At 38.3% G+C, this 18169-nt stretch overlaps 1 protein-coding gene across 32 annotated transcripts in view; it reads right to left on the bottom strand.

The window, feature by feature from the left end:
* Positions 1–18169, bottom strand: part of LOC129619891 (uncharacterized) — a 684565-nt gene that overhangs the window by 533483 nt on the left and 132913 nt on the right. For 10 of the 32 annotated variants that reach the window (XR_008698264.1, XR_008698241.1, XR_008698242.1 and 7 more), the window contains one exon: positions 15280–15333. The exons of the other annotated variants lie outside the window; for them this stretch is intronic. The gene's annotated coding sequence lies outside the window, so the exon portion shown is untranslated. The remainder of the gene's footprint in view (positions 1–15279; positions 15334–18169) is intronic. 32 annotated transcript variants of the gene reach the window in all.

The raw sequence follows: 18169 nt of genomic DNA, 5'->3' as shown, positions 1-18169 counted from the left end.
GACTTTGACTAGTCAAGAGGTATTTTATCGTAGGGCAACGACAACAAGAGTCAAAATGCAGCATAAAAATACCAAGCTACTCAGGAAAGGAGAGGGAAATAAAATAACAAAAGACTGTTTACAAGACGCATACCTAAAAATAGAATCTTTTCTTTTCAATTTTTAAAAAGTTTGGACAAATGATAGAGAAAAATTTGTTAAATGGCTTATAATGGACACTAGCAATAATGGAAAGAATTGCTAAAATGCAGTACATTAAAATTAAGAACTTCTATTCATTAAAAGACACCATTAAGGGAGAAAAGGCAAACTACAGAATAGGAAAAGCTATTTGTAAAACCTATCATTCATGAAAGGTTTGTATCTGGAATATCGAAACATTTTATCTACAAGTGAAAAAGATTAGCAAACAAATAATTGCAAGATAATTCAACAAACACAACACAAAATACAATATCCATATGACCACTAGAAATGAAAATATGCTCATACTGTATTGTCTGTTATCAATTAAGCATCATCCCTACCCACATTTAATTTCTCTGCATCACAAATGAGAGACCAACAACTACATTTTCTAGAATCTCCTTTTCCCATGCATCTAGTTTAGCATTTGAGAATAAAAGGCACTTGAATTAGAGTTGAAATGTGGATGAGAAAGCAAAGCCAGAGGACCAGAAGAGTGAGATGAGATGGTATGTACAAGACCTGCCTGGGTAGTTCTTACAAACATTTCTAGGCATATACCCAACCAGATTCCATTCATATGTGCACCAAAAACATGAATGTTTATAGCAGCACTGTACCTAATATCAGAATAAAGATGACCCATATGTCCATATATAAATGGAAATGTATATGTGTATCTGGTGCACAGGCATGTCCAACTCTTTGCTACTGCATGAACTGTAGCCCTGCAGGCTCCCCTGTCCATGGGGTTTTTCAGGAAAGAAAACAAGTGGGTTGCCAATTCTTCTCCAGGGGATCTTCCTGACCCAGGGATCAAACCTGAGTCTCCTGTGTCTACCACATTGCAGGCCAATTCTTTACCTGCTGAGCCACTGAGGAAGTACCCAAATGCCCATCCACTCTACATACTGATTTATCCATAAAATGGAATTGCAACAGTAAAAATGAATGAACTATAGACGCAGGCACCAACAAGTGGTGAATCCCAAGATAAATGCATTGAAAACCAAGACCACTTCTTTTAACTTATTTTTTTCTTTTGTCTGATTTAAGTATTTTTTCTGGTATAAAGATGTAATGAAACAGCAACCAAGAGGATCAAATAAGAAACTCAAGGCTCTTTTTTATTCCTTTGTATTTTTATACTCCACATCCAGTCTCCAAATACTACCCAGTCTAATAAAAATAGGTAAAATATATTAAATATGCTTACGTGTCCATCTCTATATTAAAAACTGTGTGATAAAATCTCACTTATCCTGACAATGTTTCTATAAGGTTAAGAGCTATTATTTCCTTTTTCTGATGTGGAAACTGAGGTACAGCAAATTTAAGTAACTTGTCAAATGCAATGGCTACGAACTCCTGAAGCCAGAATTTAAGCCGAATTGGCTGATCTGAGAGACTATGCTGTTAAATACCCCCGCTAGGTCTGGAATACTCCTCAAAATGTACATTCCCACTCATCGCCCAATGCAATCTGCCTCCAAAAGCCTTTTACCCCTCTCCCTCCCATTGTCTTCCTGTGCTTCCTGAGACTTTTCTGAATATTTTTCACTAATTGTTATCTGTCCTATGGAGAAGGCAATGGCACCTCACTCCAGTACTCTTGCCTGGAAAATCCCATGGATGGAGGAGCCTGGTAGTCAGTCCATGGGGTTGCTAAGAGTTGGATACAACTGAGCAACTTCACTTTCACTTTTCACTTTCATGCATTAGAGAAGCAAATGGCAACCCACTCCAGTGTTCTTGCCTGGAGAATCCCATGGATGGGGAAGCCTGATGGGCTGCCATCTATGGGGTCACCCAGAGTCAGACACAACTGAAGCGACTTAGCAGCAGCAGCAGCAGCAGCATCTGTCCTGTTCTCTTCTAAACCTTTAATGGGGGGCAGTATTATTAGGAATTAATAAAAAGTGTGGTACTTTGTTCAAAAATTATTTTGATTTGAACTATATCATTTCATCCATTCAGGTTAATTGTATTAGATGGAATAGGTGCTTGGGAAAAAAATCAGCTTTAGTAAATATATTTACCAGCATATTTGGCTTTTTAAAAATTACTTTATTCAATCTTGAGAAAGAAGAATGAAACTGGAGGAATCAACCTGCCTGACTTCAGGCTCTACTACAAAGCCACAGTCATCAAGACAGTATGGTACTGGCACAAAGACAGAAATATAGATCAATGGAACAAAATAGAAAGCCCAGAGATAAACCCACGCACCTATGGATACCTTATCTTTGACAAAGGAGGCAAGAATATACAATGGAGAAACGACAATCTCTTTACCAAGTGGTGCTGGGAAAACTGGTCAACCACTTGTAAAAGAATGAAACTAGAACACTTTATAACACCATACACAAAAATAAACTCAAAATGGATTAAAGATCTAAACGTAAGACCAGAAACTATAAAACTCTTAGAGGAGAACATAGGCAAAACACTCTCCGACATAAATCACAGCAGCATCCTCTATGACCCACCTCCCAGAATATCGGAAATAAAAGCAAAAATAAACAAATGGGATCTAATTAAAATTAAAAGCTTCTGCACAACAAAAGAAACTCTAAGCAAGGTGAAAAGACAGCTTTCAGAATGGGAGAAAATAATAGCAAATGAAGCAATGGACAAAGAATTCATCTCAAAAATATACAAGCAACTCCTGCAGCTCAACTCCAGAACAATAAATGACCCAATCAAAAAATGGGCCAAAGAACTAAATAGACATTTCTCCAAAGAAGACATACAGATGGCTAACAAACACATGAAAAGATGCTCAACATCACTCATTATCAGAGAAATGCAAATCAAAACCACAATGAGGTACCATTTCACGCCAGTCAGAATGGCTGCAATCCAGAAGTCTACAAGCAATAAATGCTGGAGAAGATGTGGAGAAAAAAGGAACCCTCTTACACTGTTGGTGGGAATGCAAACTAGTACAGCCACTGTGGAGAACAGTGTGGAGATTCCTTAAAAAACTGGAAATAGAACTGCCATACGACCCAGCAATCCCGCTGCTGGGCATACACACCAAGGAAACCAGAATTGAAAGAGACACGTGTACCCCAATGTTCATCGCAGCACTGTTTATAATAGCCAGGACATGGAAGCAACCTAGATGTCCATCAGCAGATGAATAGATAAGAAAGCTGTGGTACATATACACAATGGAGTATTACTCAGCCATTAAAAAGAATACATTTGAATCAGTTCTAATGAGGTGGATGAAACTGGAGCCTATTATACAGAGTGAAGTAAGTCCAAAAGAAAAACACCAATACAGTATACTAATGCATATATATGGAATTTAGAAAGATGGTAATGATAACCCTGTATGAGAGACAGCGAAAGAGACACAGGTGTATAGAACAGTCTTTTGGACTCTGTGGGGGGGGGGGGGGGGGATGATTTGGGAGAATGGCATTGAAACATGTATAATATCATATAAGAAATGAATCATCAGTCCAGGTTTGATGCAGGATACAGGAAGCTTAGGGCTGGTGCACTGGGATGACCCAGAGGGATGGTATGGGGAGGGAGGTGGAAGGGGGGTTCAGGATTGGGAACATGTGTACACCCGTGGTGGATTCATGTTGATGTATGGCAAAACCAATACAATATTGTAAAGTAATTAACCTCCAATTAAAATAAATAAATTAAAATTAAAAATAAAATAAAATAAAAATTGCTTTCTTATTTCTTCCTTGAAGTCTAAAGCACATCAACTGTGTGTCCTACTAGATCAAAAAAATTGACCATTATAATTATACTTTCTTCTTTATGTTTTTAATTCATTTACTTCTGAAAAGACTGGAGAGGGTTCTCACATTAAAACCAGTTATGCAGTGGAACAGAGACCAGGAGAAAAGACTTTACTCTGCTTCTGCTGCAGCTGGTGCTGAGCATACTCTCAGCAGTGTAGCAGTCTAGACAAATAAAGTGTTGCATCAGTATTCTTTTGGTCCAGGAAGCATGAATCCACCAGAACTTAATGTCACAGATTCCATATTCCAAGGTGGGATTCCTCAGCTTACAGGTATGAATGTGCAGTGAAAACACTGCAGTAAAAAGCCAGTAATGGCCTAACTCTGTTCTCTAGGGCCAGTTGACTGCATGCCTGCAGAAGTAGACCAGAGAATAAACCCTATTTGGCAGTACTGCTGAAAAGGCTCTTTACCTTCTGGCCCCTAACCTGCCTCTGGGCACTTTCTCTACCCGACTTGCTGCACTGCCACCTCCTCTTCAGCCTGGAAAACAACAATAACATCCTAATTGGTCTCCTTATTACCCATCTACAGTCAGTTCTCCTTGAGATAGGCAGGTTTATCCTTCAAAAGCATAAACATCATGCAAAAACAGTTTTTGCATCAGATATTCTTATGATTTTCTCTCTTACTTCTCTCCAGAGAGACTTCCCTTAGTTTGCACAGCTAATAAAACATCCCTCATTATTCCCCATGCCCTTGCCCCACACTATTTTACCATCTAGCACTTATCTCATCCAACATTATATTATCTAACTGGTGATGTTTTTACAGCCTTCCTTCCTATTTAGAACCTTAGAAGGAACTCTGTTTCTATTCAGTATTTCTATTTAGTAATTTCAAGCCTCTAGGATGGTGCATGCCACAGAGAAGGTACACAATAACGTGAATGAATGAACAATAAATATATGATGACAAAAATGACCCACTTAAAAATGATGCTATTGTTCTTTAGACAAAGAAATCCTAGGTATTCATGAAGAAGCTTCACCTACTGTGTAAAGTCTGTACACAGCCTTCTTTCTTACAAGAAAGAAGTGGATTGTACTTGTAGATCTTACTTATAGATCCACAAGTACAGACAGAAATATCGCTTAATAATAATACATTTTATTATTATTATCATACAATTCTACTACAGAGCTACACTAGATCACTTACTACTACCTAAGATACTTCAAGATGTTCTGTTCTTACACCTTTCTTTAGAATAAATTCTCTTCCTAGAAACTTCTATACTCTTCTCCATGTCATGAAATTCTACTCATTCATTAAGATTCACCTCAAGTATTATCTCCTTTGTGAAGGCCCCACCAGAAAAAGTTTATCTTCAGTTAGTGATAAATATGATTTTAATAACTAGATCCAAAAAAAAAAACTGTTACTTTATTTTTGAGTGATATTTAATTTGCTCCAAGTTCACCCTTGGCCAGGCTAGTATCACATTCATTCTTGACCATTAGCACAGTCTTCTCAGGATTGCAAACAAAAGACTTGGAATCTTATAAATAAAGAGAACTTGTGGAAATGTCCTGTAGTCTTCAGACCATGCTTATCTCTGCCAACATGCCCACTGTCGAAGCTGGACTTTTTCTGGAAGAGGGGCAGCCCTGGGGCTTCCGAGTCAAGTGCAGGCCCAGAACTGCAATTCTGGTACACTTAGTGTTTGATGTCCCCCACTTGCATGGAAATCACTGCTCTAAGATCTGGCATGTAAGTAGCCCTAGATATCTACTCTGGATAGATCTCCAACCCCAGGAACCCATCACTTCTGCCATTCCCATCCCTTCTCTTAGTCTCAAAGTTTCTTCAGATATTCTACTTTCACTCAAGTCTGATCCTAAAATCTAACACTTTCCTCTCTCCTTTCTTCTCTCTAGGACATTCTAATATATTCTCATTAATTAGGTAAATCAAAGCCAATAGAAAGAGAAAAAACACAAAAGGTCCAGGATACCATCTTGAGATTTGAGAGAAACAATAAAAAGCAGTATGAACAAAGTAAAAATTAACATATCAAGAAATTATCCTTCCTACCCAGCACTAAATAAAAGTGAATTGAAAAATAAATTCAGCTACTTGTAGATCCACGAGCACAGACAAAAATATTGCTTAATAATAATAAATTTTATTATTATCATACCATTTTACCTCAGTGCAAATATAAGGCAATTGGGAAGTGCTCATTCCATGAGTAAAGAGTATAATATAGTTATTAAAAGCTGTATTTCCCTATGACTTTGGTATATATCCACAATCATCATCCTTGATGAAGGAATTAGTAAGAAAATCTACAGAAGAAACAAAGAAACCTATTGGGAGGGGAGTGCCCGAGAACTCACTTACTTAGGAGAATCACAGTTCAGAAAATGCAGTTGCACAATGTGGTCCTGACTTATTTCTACTGCCAGGAAAATCTCCAGGGAAATAACCATGAGGGAAGAAGGAGTCTGGGCTAATGACCAAGGCTCAATACAACAGACAAGCAATTCAGGGCAAAAAGCCAAAGTCAAGAACACAGAGAGATGACCCAGTCAGCTGAGAAACAGAAGCTGAACTTGAGAATAAGAGTGCTGTCATCTTGAGTCCCCAGGATGTTCACATCACTGAAGCCTGGGTCAAGGACTCTCTCAATGAGACATCACCGGTACATGAACAACTATTCATCAAACTCTGAAGGAATAATGATTAGCAATGAGACCATGCTTTAGCAACCAAAGAAAGGTAATGACATTTCAGAGTTCAGATATATCCCCTTAGCCAACATGAACTTCAGGATACTTGAAAATCAGAAAGAATAAAGGCATGTAGAGAACTGCATAATCAGTTGGAAAAAAAAATTATTTGGTGTGTGATCATATTTCTTTCCCCAAATGGTGAAGCAGATGATACTACTTAGACATGTTCAAATATCTCCAAGTAGACTGAATTCCTTATAGCTCTGGATTGCGTTTTTTGTTTGTATTTCCAGTATGAAAAAAAAGTTCAGTAAGTATTTAGAGAAGGAATACTTACATCACCTTATTTTATTTGGTCATGCTACTATTCGATGTTGAAAGTGTGTCAGTTGCTCAGTTGTGTCCGACTCTACAACCCCATGGAATGTAGCTGGCTGGGTTCTTCTGTCCATGGAATTCTCCAGGCAGGAACACTGTGGTGGGTTGCCATTCCCTTCTCCAGGGGATCTACCTGACCCGAGGATCAAACCCAGGTCTCTTGCCTTGCAGGCAGATTCTTTACTGTCGGAGCCACCAGGGAAGCCAATGTTGAGACTTTTTTAAACCTATTAATTCTAGTAAACAGACCCTAGATTCACTATGAATTTCTCTTTCTCCCACCTTTTTAAATTTGACCTTTTTATTTCTAAAATCCTGGTTTGACTGAGCAAAAATATAGTAGTATATCCATTTTAGCTTATTCCCCTCATCTATCAGTATATCATCTTTAAAACTTAGATCATTAGGGTTTTATTAAGGTATTAATATGTACAACTAATGGGGTTTTCTGCTGACTCTTTAGAAAAAGGTAGAATCTGTGCTTTGCCCAAATTGTGTTGGTAACTAAAGAAAAAAAATGTTGTTTTATCACAGCAAAGAGTTTTCTGTGTTATTCCCCAGTTCAGCTTTCCTCTGTCATGACTTAGGGTAGATTCTGAGGATCTGTGTCCCCACAGACATTGCTCATCCACACACTCCTGGATGCATTCATTTGTGTTCTGCTCTGACTGAGGTATCATTCATGAGCAGCCTTCTCAGAGTAAAGTTTCAGTTTTCTCATTGCCTATGACCCACTGATCTTTGCAGAGAGTGACACAATAGTCAACACCAGTAAGCAGGCTCTTAAGGGGAAATACATCACCCCTGTGAAACACACAGAAATACACAGGCACCATGTGGGATCTCTACAAATCAAAAAGGAAATTCTTTACAAGTTCTTCTTACCTGTCAATATCTATCATCCAAAGAACCAGAAAAGCCTTAGGCGAGCAACAATTATTCAACACTTTAGACTCAGCAGGCTGGCAGATTCACTGACACCCACCATTGGAAGTGATTCCACCCAAATATTGTGAATGTCTTCTTTCCAAGCTATCTGACATAAGTGTTTGTCTCACACCATCTCTCTGCTCAGATAGACACAGAGAGAAAAATGGTCAAAATGTGTACACTACTCTTTGGTAAAATTAAATCTGTTTAAGCACATTTCAAAGGAAGGACTGCCAAAGGCCCAGTGGTTTAGCCTGAGTTAGTTTCAGGAAAATCAAAAAAGTGACCCTGGGTTCACCAAATGAGGAAAAGTGTTAGTTGCTCAGTAGTGTCTGACTCTTTGTGACCCCTGGACTGTAGCCGGCCAGGCTCCTCTGCCCATAGAATTCTCTAGACAGGAATACTGGAGTGGTTTGTCATTCCCTTCTCCATGGGACCTTCCCAACCTAGGGATCGATCCTGGGTTGCCCACACTGCAGGCAGCTTCTTTACGATCTGAGCCACCAGGGAAGCCCTGATCCACTTGCTAAATCCTGAAGTAAAATTTACCAGCATTTTTCCTTCAAGACTTGCAGTTTCTCAATTCCAGTGAATCTGTTGGCCATCCTCAAACCCGTGTCCACCCAATAATTCAGAAGATATCTGAGCTTACTACATCATCCATAATGTTATGTCTTTCAAGAGAATAGATTATAATTTGATTAATGTCACCTAATTTATAAATGAATGCACTTGCTTCATCATCTTTTTTACAGGTATAGCTCACATTTTCTTACCTTGACTTTATGTGACTTTCCCCTATGTGCAATGCCATTTCACTTAAAGATGACTTCAGAACAAGACAGCCAATTTTGCTACAACACCAATTCCACATTCAGGCTTTGAGGAGAAGGAATAATTATCTGTTTCTCATGTATACCACTTTCATACCAAGGCTTTTTCACTTCCATTAAAAACCATTATTGATGTTTTCACCTACAAATACCACTTTTTCCTCTTCATCACCATTGTTTACTTACTGATTATTATCCTGCTTTCACCAAGGACTTGAAGACTGAATCATAGTCATCTTCCCCATACCATAATTTTAGTAATAACATATATGCATAATTTTTTCAGTGCTTTAACAGTTCCTTGATCCCCTGAATTCTGATGAGGTTTTATACTTCATTTAAATCATCTTGCCAGAGCCTGCAAACCAAGGGCATTTTTCCTTATCCAAACCATTCTTCTGTTAAATCTTAAACTGAAATACTTCCTCTCCAACCATAAATGGGCAAAGGTTAAGACAAAAAGGGACAAGATATCTAAAATTAGCTTTAAAGAAAAAGTAGGTAAAGTCTGCTCTGGCAGATGTTGAAGGAGATCAAATGAGATGAGAGATGATAGTAAGGGAGGAAGAAGGAATTTTATTCAATGTAGATTCATGAATAAATGGGAGGAAATGAGAAAGAAATTGGTCATGGATTAAATATATGATGATTTCTGGGAATGATAAGAAGCGAAGGTCAAAGGAGACAGAGTAGGGATCTAATCATATGTCATGCTAAGGATTAACCTTATTTATGAGCAATGCAGAACTGAATAGCATTAAGCAGAAAACTGAAATGATCAGATATTGTGGGTATTATATAGATTGAATCATGATATTCATGTCTTTCTGCAGTTCGGGAAAATAATGAGTCTTGATAACTTTGATTATTTTATTTTCCTTGGTCTACCTATTCTCTATTTCCTGGATTCCTACCAGACACATTTTAGAAATTGTTTTAGTTTGTGTCTCTTAATTTTTATTTTATATTTTTCACCTCCACATTCCCAAAGAAAGGCAATGCCAAAGAATGCTCAAATTACCACACAACTGCACTCATCTCACATGCTAGTGAAGTAATGCTCAAAGTTCTCCAGGCCAGGCTTCAGCAATATGTGAACCGTGAACTTCCAGATGTTTAAGCTGGATTTAGAAAAGTCAGAGGAACAAGAGATCAAACTGCCAATATCCTCTGGATCATTGAAAAAGCAAGAGAGTTCCAGAAAAACATCTATTTCTGCTTTATTGACTATGCCAAAGCCTTTGACTGTGTGGATCACAATAAACTGTGGAACATTCTGAAAGAGATGGGAATACCAAACCACCTGATCTGCCTCTTGAGAAACCTGTATGCAGGTCAGAAAGCAACAGTTAGAACTGGACATGGAAAAACAGACTGGTTCCAAATAGGAAAAGCAGTACATCAAGTCTGTATATTGTCACCCTGCTTATTTAATTTCTATGCAGAGTACATCATGAGAAACGCTGGGCTGGAAGAAGCACAAGCTGGAAACAAGATTGCTAGGAGAAATATCAATAACCTCAGATATGCAGATGACACCACCCTGATGGCAGAAAGTGAAGAGCTAAAGAGCCTCTTGATGGAAGTGAAAGAGGAGAGTGGAAAAGTTGGCTTAAAGCTCAACATTCAGAAATCTAAGATCATGGCATCCAGTCCCATTACTGCATGGCAAATAGATGGGGAAACAGTGTCAGACTTTATTTTTCTGGGCTCCAAAATCACAGTAGATGGTGACTTCAGTCATGAAATTAAAAGATGCTTGTTCCTTGGAAGGAAAGTTAAGACCAACCTAGATAGCATATTAAAAAGCAAAGACATTACTTTGCCAGCAAAGGTCTGTCTAGTCAAGGTTATGGTTTTTCCAGTAGTCATGTATGGATGTGAGAGTTGGATTATAAAGAAAGCTGAGCGCTGAAGAATTGATGCTTTGAACTATGGTGTTGGAGAAGACTCTTGAGAGTCCCTTGGACTGCAAGGAGATCCAACCAGTCCATCCTAAAGGAGATCAGTCCTGGGTGTTCATTGGAAGGACTGATGTTGAAGCTGAAACTCCAATACATTGGCCACCTGATTCGAAGAGCTGACTCATTGGAAAAGACCCTGATGCTGGGAAAATTGAAGCCAGGAGGGGAAGGGGATGACAGAGGATGAGATGGTTGGATGGCATCACCAACTCAATAGACGTGAGTTTGGGTAAACTTCGGGAGTTGGTGATGAACACGGAGGCCTGGCATGCTGCAGTTCATGGGGTCACAAAGAGTCAGACAGGACTGAGTGACTGAACTGAGTCCTAACTGAGTCCTAACTTCTACATTTCTCTGGGCTGAGTGATTTCCTCAAATATACCTTCAAATTCCTTATTTTTCTCTTTGTATTTAAACTGTTGTGTGATTATTTTTCACTATTATTGTTATGTGTATTCTACTACTTCTTTTACTTCCTTAACAATGTAAACAGACTCATTTTGATTTTTCTGCTTTCTTCAGTTTCTAGGGTATACAATCAGTTCAGTTCAGTTCATTTCAGTCGCTTAGTAGTGCCCTACTCTTTGTGACCCCATGGACTGCAGCATGCCAGGCTTCCCTGTCCTTCACCAACTCCTGGAACCTGCTCAAAGTCATATCCATCAAGTCAGTAATGCCATCTAACCATCTTATCCTCTGTCATCCCCTTCTCCTCCTGCCCTCAATCTTTCCCATCATCAGGGTCTTTTCCAATGAGTCAGTTCTTTGCATCAGATGGCCAAAGTACTGGTGCTTCAGCCTCAGCACCAGTCCTTCCAATGAATATTCAGGACCGATTTCCTTTAGGATTGACTGGTTTGATCTCCACAGTTCAAAAACATCAGCTTTCTTTATAGTCCAACTCTCACATCCATACATGACTATAGGAAAAACCATAGCTTTGACTAGATGGACTTAGTTGGCAGAGTAATGTCTCTGCTTTTTAATATGCTATTTAGGTTGGTCATAGCTTTTCTTCCAAGGAGTGCCTTTTAATTTCACAGCTGCAGTCACCATGTGCAGTGATTTTGGAGCCCAAAAAAATAAAGTCTCTCACTGTTTCCATTGTTTCCCCATCTACTTGCTATGAAGTGATGGGACCAGATGTCATGATCTTAGTTTTAGTACAATCAGTAAACCCTCCATATGGGGAGATGTGGAACACACAGATACAGAGGGCCAACTCTTATACACCATTTTATATAAAGTACATTGAGCACACATTGATTTGGATGTGCATGAGGGTCCCAAGACCAATCCCTTGAGGATATAATTTTCTTGTCTTTTTTGTTTGTTTTGCTAATTCTTTCTCATGACATTAAACTTCTTTTATGATCTTTGTAATTTTTTGTCTTTGATCTCATTTTCAAAATAATCTTTTGTGTGCTAAGCATGTGCATAGTCCTTCATGATATAAGTAGTTTAGACTTCACTGAGGGGTGATTTGCCTTGTAACTCTGACTAGAGTCTTTTGGAATTGCATTTTTACTCTATTTTTCTGTCTTTGAGTATCTTCATCCTAAGAGTTATAGAAGAACTTAAGGCTCATACCCACAAATGATGCTGATTAGAGAAATATAGTTGAATCTCTTACAACCCGAATTAAGGATAGACAACCTTCACTGATGCATTGACCTTTAGAAAACCATACTTTTTTGGCTCTTAGAGATCAGTCTTAACTCTATCTCCTGTGTAACTTCTTTTTTCTTTATCTTCTAGTTTTCTATCATAAGTTGCATCAGATAATTACCCAATTTTAAACCTACTTGGAATTGCAGTTTAAAAAGTTTAGGATCAATGTACACACATAATGCTTGTTTTATGTATTAAATTAAAGGTTAGAGATGCATTTCTAACTGTAATTCTCCTTAAAATATCATCATTGTTGTTTTAAAAAATTCATCTTCAGATTTGACTTTGAAAAATCACCAGATAGTCTTAATCCTTTCTACATGATTCACGACAATTATTTATTCTTGAATATTCTATAATGAGGCATAAAAATAACTCAGTTATATATATTTTTATATATATTTCATAAAGTAACTTTTACTAGGATATCTTTCAAAGCAGTGACTCAAGGATTAAAAAGAAACTCATTAACTTGTATAGGATTCCATCATATTAACATTTCAAAAGACATTCTCAGTTGTGCCATATTGCCCAATGTCTTCCCCAAATGATACAGCTTAGACTTGTACTGGTTTCCATCTGATAGATAGATCTGATAGACTTAATGACAGTCACGTTGATATATTTCTTTTGATATATTTCACTAGAATTCAACAAACCCTCAATATAAATATTCTACAACTATTCTGCATATGTTAAGTTCTATCCATCTCTAAGAACATCTTTAGATATCCAGGTATCAATCAAGAAAGAATACAATATCCCTATAGTATGTCTCTCTAGGGCTGTTATGATGGATAGATTTTAAAATATTCAAAGAAAACCATAGCTCAGACTCTCACTGGAATTTTATTCAATAATATTTTAGCATTCAAAACTGTCCAATAAATCTTTCTCTAAAGCTTAGTCTTCATGTGAATACTCATCTACCTCAGCATCACTTTGGAAATGTATTTTTGCTCCCCTCATAAACCTCACAACTAGTCTATGTAATACTGTACATGAGAGGTAAGCAGATTAAAGACACAACTGAACAATTGATCACTGTTCCTTGCTGTTATGCAAATTTCTAACATTAACAAAAAAAATTTTTATAGTGATCATAAATCTCTCAAAAAGGGAACTTTATTTAAAAAGCAGAATACAAACTAATAAATATTGAAGAAAGGATACAATTAGAAAATCACTATTTGTGACACCCAGTGAAATAATCTAACTAAGCAAGAGTCATCAATGGATGCTAAAAGCATTAGATAAAAGCTGTACAGGATATTCACAGGGTGCAAAAGTATCATGTTACCAGTAACTTGCTAATTATGAAGAGAAGAACCTACCTAGAGAGGGAAGTGACCTGGTGGTCACTATCTTCCAGTGGTTAAATGTAGCATCACTAACAGTTAGGGAGCAGATGACATCAGGTCTCTTCTGATATGATACAGAAGAAAAACATGCTCTGCCTTGGAAGCATTTCTACATTAAACATTTAAACTGAATTAAATTAAGCCATAGACTTGATTTTCAATATATAATAAATACAGTGAATAGAAGAACCCCATGGGGAAAATAGGCAAATTCAGGAGGCAAAATGCAGCCGAACTTATTTCTTTAAAAAGCCAGTATCTTTGGAGAAGGAAAAATTTAGAGGACTGTTCTAGAGTAAAAGAGACTAAGGAGGCATAAGCAAACACCTATGTGATCCTTGATTAGAAATTTGGTTTCTTAGGGGAAAGAGGTCTGTGCATGTGCAGAAGCTAAGGGAGTCTCTCTGTGCACCCTGACTCAGCATCTATTGCTGAGCCTGAAGTCACTACATGGCAGACAGTTTGGAAGGCAAGCTGGGTGTGGACAAGAACATGGAGAATGTGTAAACTACAAGAATAAACTAGAATCATATCTTCCTTGAAGTATCTCCCGCCTCATGGGAAGCACAAACTTGCAGTATTTAACCACAGAGCTGCACATGAATTTGCCCAGAGATGGGTAAGCTGAAGGAGGAGCTCCAGTAGGAGCTGGGAAAGGGGCTGGTCTAGATGCTGCCCCACTCTCACAGTGCAAGCCCCATCAGCAGCAGCATGCCTGCCTCCCTGAATAAGGTTCAGAACATAAAAATTAAAGCTGGTGCTTCATACCTGCTTTCCAAAAATCACCCACAAAATGTTTGTTTTTTTTTTTTCCTGGAAAAGGAAATGGCAACCCAGTCCAGTATTCTTGCCTGGAGAATCCAAAGGACAAAAGAGCCTGGTGGGCTAGAGTCCATGGGGTCACACAGAGTCAGACATGACTTAGTGACTAAACAACTATCAGAAACCATAGAGATGAGAATTCTGGGAAATTAAGATAATACAATACAAAGACATCACACTTCATTTATGTTTTGTACTTACAGAAATTTTCATATCATGCCCCCCCAAAAAAAATTTAATATCAAATTTTAAATAAATATCTTATTATCCTTTTATCATGCAGAAGAAATCCTTAAACACTAATGTTTACAATCTAAATACAACAATTAGGTTTTTAAAATTTGCATCGGCATGCTGTCAGTTCATGGGGTCGCAAAGATTAGGACACGACTGAGCGACCACACTGAACTGAACTCAATCTGGATAAAAGGATAAAAACAGTCCTCTGACAAATGAAATTCCAACTTCATTACTGTAAGCTACAATTGTGTCTTTCCTATCATAAATAAAAGCTTTGATATAAATATACTGACACAAAAATTACTTGGAAAAGATTTATACCTACCTGTCAAAGCTAATATTAATAAATAATAACTTTCCTTCTCCCTGATGATATAAACTAGAAACTGCTAATAATGAATATGGATCTGTCATTTTAGAAAGACAGACTTAACGCCACTTACCCAAAACAGTGAATTTGACCAATCTTCCCTACATGGTCAGTTGCAAATCATCTCCTACAAACAAATTAAAATACTCAAATAAATGGCTAAAATAACACAGGCAGTGGCTTGAAAATCAGAGGCTCTACCAGGATGCTCAATCTTACATGCAGGTTCAAATTACCTGGGCCCTACCTCACATGACCACCTGAACCAAAATATCGGGAGGCTGAGCCCTGGCATCTCGCACCAGGTTTGGAGAAGCACACTGGCTTCTGTAATGCCCAGGAAGGGTTAAGAATCACTGAAAGCTTGGGGGGGAGGTGACTAGATAAGACTCAAAAAGGTAAGTACTATAATTAAAGGTAGAAACAAATGGAGTTAGAGATGGAAGAAATTAATTGTAAATAGGTGACTCAGAGAAGAATTTTTAGAGAAGAGATAATTCAGCTTAGACCTTGAAAAACAGATATACATTCATCAGAGGACTTTGATAGGGAAGGATATTTCTGGAAATAATAGGAGCCTAAGCAAAATATTGTGGGTAGGAAAGTGGAGGCAAGGTTGGAGAAAAGGCAAGGGAATCCTGTCTCTAAGAGAATGGGGAGTGAGATGACAACACAAGAAATCTAGGAGTTGCAAACTTGAGTGGGTACTGTGTTTACTTCTGAAAAAATAAAGTGAAAGTGTTAAGCCACTCAGTCATGTCCAACTCTTTGCAACCCCATGGACTGTAGCCTGCCAGGCTCCTCTGTCCATGGAATTCTCCAGACAAGAATACTGGAGTGGATAGCCATTCCCTTCTCCAGGAGAGATCTTCCTGAACTAAGGCTCAACCCCAGGTCTCCTTCATTGCAGACGGATTCTTTCCCATCTGAGTCACCAGGGAAGCCTCTACCAGAAAGCAGTCTTTAAAGTGAGAAAAATATTTAAGATAAAAGCAGAGGGCTTCCCTCGTTCTTAGTGGTAAAGACTCCACCTGACAATGCAGGGGACACAGGTTCAATCCCTGGCCTAGGAAGATCCCACTTGCTGTGGGACAGCTAAGCTCACATGTCACTACTATTAAGCCAGTGCTCTAGAGCCCATGAGCCGTAACTACTGAGCCCATGCACTTCAGGTACTGAAACCCACACACCTAGAGCCCATGCTCCCAACAAGAGAAACTATTGCAATGAGAAGCCTGCACATCACAGAGTAGTCTCCACTCACCACAACTAGGGAAAGCCCACGTGCAACAGCAAAGACCCAGCACAGCCGTAAATAAATAAATAAATAAATGTCTTTAACAAAAATAAAAGCAGATATTATTTAATGTGTGAGGATAAGCAGAGCCTCTTTATTCTAAAGAATACAGCCTGTTGAATTCAAAGCTAGGGGGATATGGCTAGGCCCACAGGCTGGTTGCTTTATATGTGTATATCCCAGTATTCATAGAGATAGTGTCGCTCTGTAAGTGTGCCAGGACATGAGAAAGTTTTAGAAACACTGATCTACCCTACAACCATTTTGATTGATGTACAGACTGCCTGCCCTTGGATTTCTCATTCTACTAAACCTAAAAATTATATTTGCTGTTGTTTAGTCACCCAGTCGTATCTGACTCTTTGTGACCCCATGGACAGGGGAGAAAAAAAAAATATATATATATATATATGAGAGAGAGAGAAAGAAGTAAACATTAAAATGTTAGTGAAAAAACAAATATATTAAGAGAAAATAAAGAAAAAAAAAGTCATTCTAACAAAATATACCTCAAACTCAGTGAGTTTTTTAACCTTCCCTTTTTTTTTCAAGTATGTAACACATTCCCTGGTGATAAAAGTAAAAAGAATAGAAAAGGGTAAATGTTGAAGGGAGCAAATTTAATCAAATATCCTCTTGTCCTTTAGCCAGTCAATTATTCTTCCTGAAGAAGCCAAAGTCACTGACTAAGTTTTATTATTTCAGAGAGAGTCTGCATAGAAGCTGTGCAGAAAATCGTTAACATAGCAGGCCTGTGACTGCTCTCCTAAGAGACACTCCTTAGAAGGCTGGCCATTGGCTGGTGCTTGGGAATGACCAGCTCCCAATAAAAACCCTGGGCACTGAATCTCTATTGAGCTTCCCTGGGAGATTACACTCCACACTTGTTACCACAATTTGGAGCTGGAGAAAGTAATGTCTCCTCCATGACTTCCTGGTGACAGGACCCTTGAAAGTTTGTACAAACTTTCCTCAAGACTTGACATCATATGCCTTTTTCCCTTTGCTGAATTTGCTTTATATCTTTTGCTGTAATAAATCATGTCCATGAATATGACTATACCCTGAGCCCTATGAGGTTTCCTCATGAGTCACTGAACCTGGCAAGGCCTTGCATACCCCCGCACCTGATACACAAGCAAATATGACAATTTTACACAGTATATATATATTTTGCTAAACCTTATCTTTTGAATATACTGTATGTCAACATTTTTCTGTTCAGGGTATTTAAACCCTAAATCTCTAAAGGAGATCAGCCCTGGGTGTTCTTTGGAAGGAATGATGCTAAAGCTGAAACTCCAGTACTTTGGCCACCTGATGCAAAGAGTTGACTCATTGGAAAAGACTCTGATGCCGGGAGGGATTGGGGGCAGGAGGAGAAGGGGATGACAGAAGATGAGATGGCTGGATGGCATCACTGACTCGATGGACGTGAGTCTCAGTGAACTCCAGGAGTTGGTGATGGACAGGGAGGCCTTGTGTGCTGCGATTCATGGGGTCGCAAAGAGTTGGACACAACTGAGCGACTGAACTGAACTGAACTGAACTGATACTCCTTAATGGCTAATAGTATTAACATACATGAATGTACCATAATTTAGTTCAGCTGTCCTTTATTAGCGACATTTGGGTTATGTCCAGTTCAGTTCAATCACTCAGTCAT

The sequence above is a fragment of the Bubalus kerabau genome, chromosome 9 (assembly GCF_029407905.1).
Source record: "Bubalus kerabau isolate K-KA32 ecotype Philippines breed swamp buffalo chromosome 9, PCC_UOA_SB_1v2, whole genome shotgun sequence".
NCBI classification, from domain to species: domain Eukaryota; kingdom Metazoa; phylum Chordata; class Mammalia; order Artiodactyla; family Bovidae; genus Bubalus; species Bubalus kerabau.
Note: the sequence above shows the minus strand (reverse complement) of the source record. Positions and strands in the feature narration are given on the sequence as shown.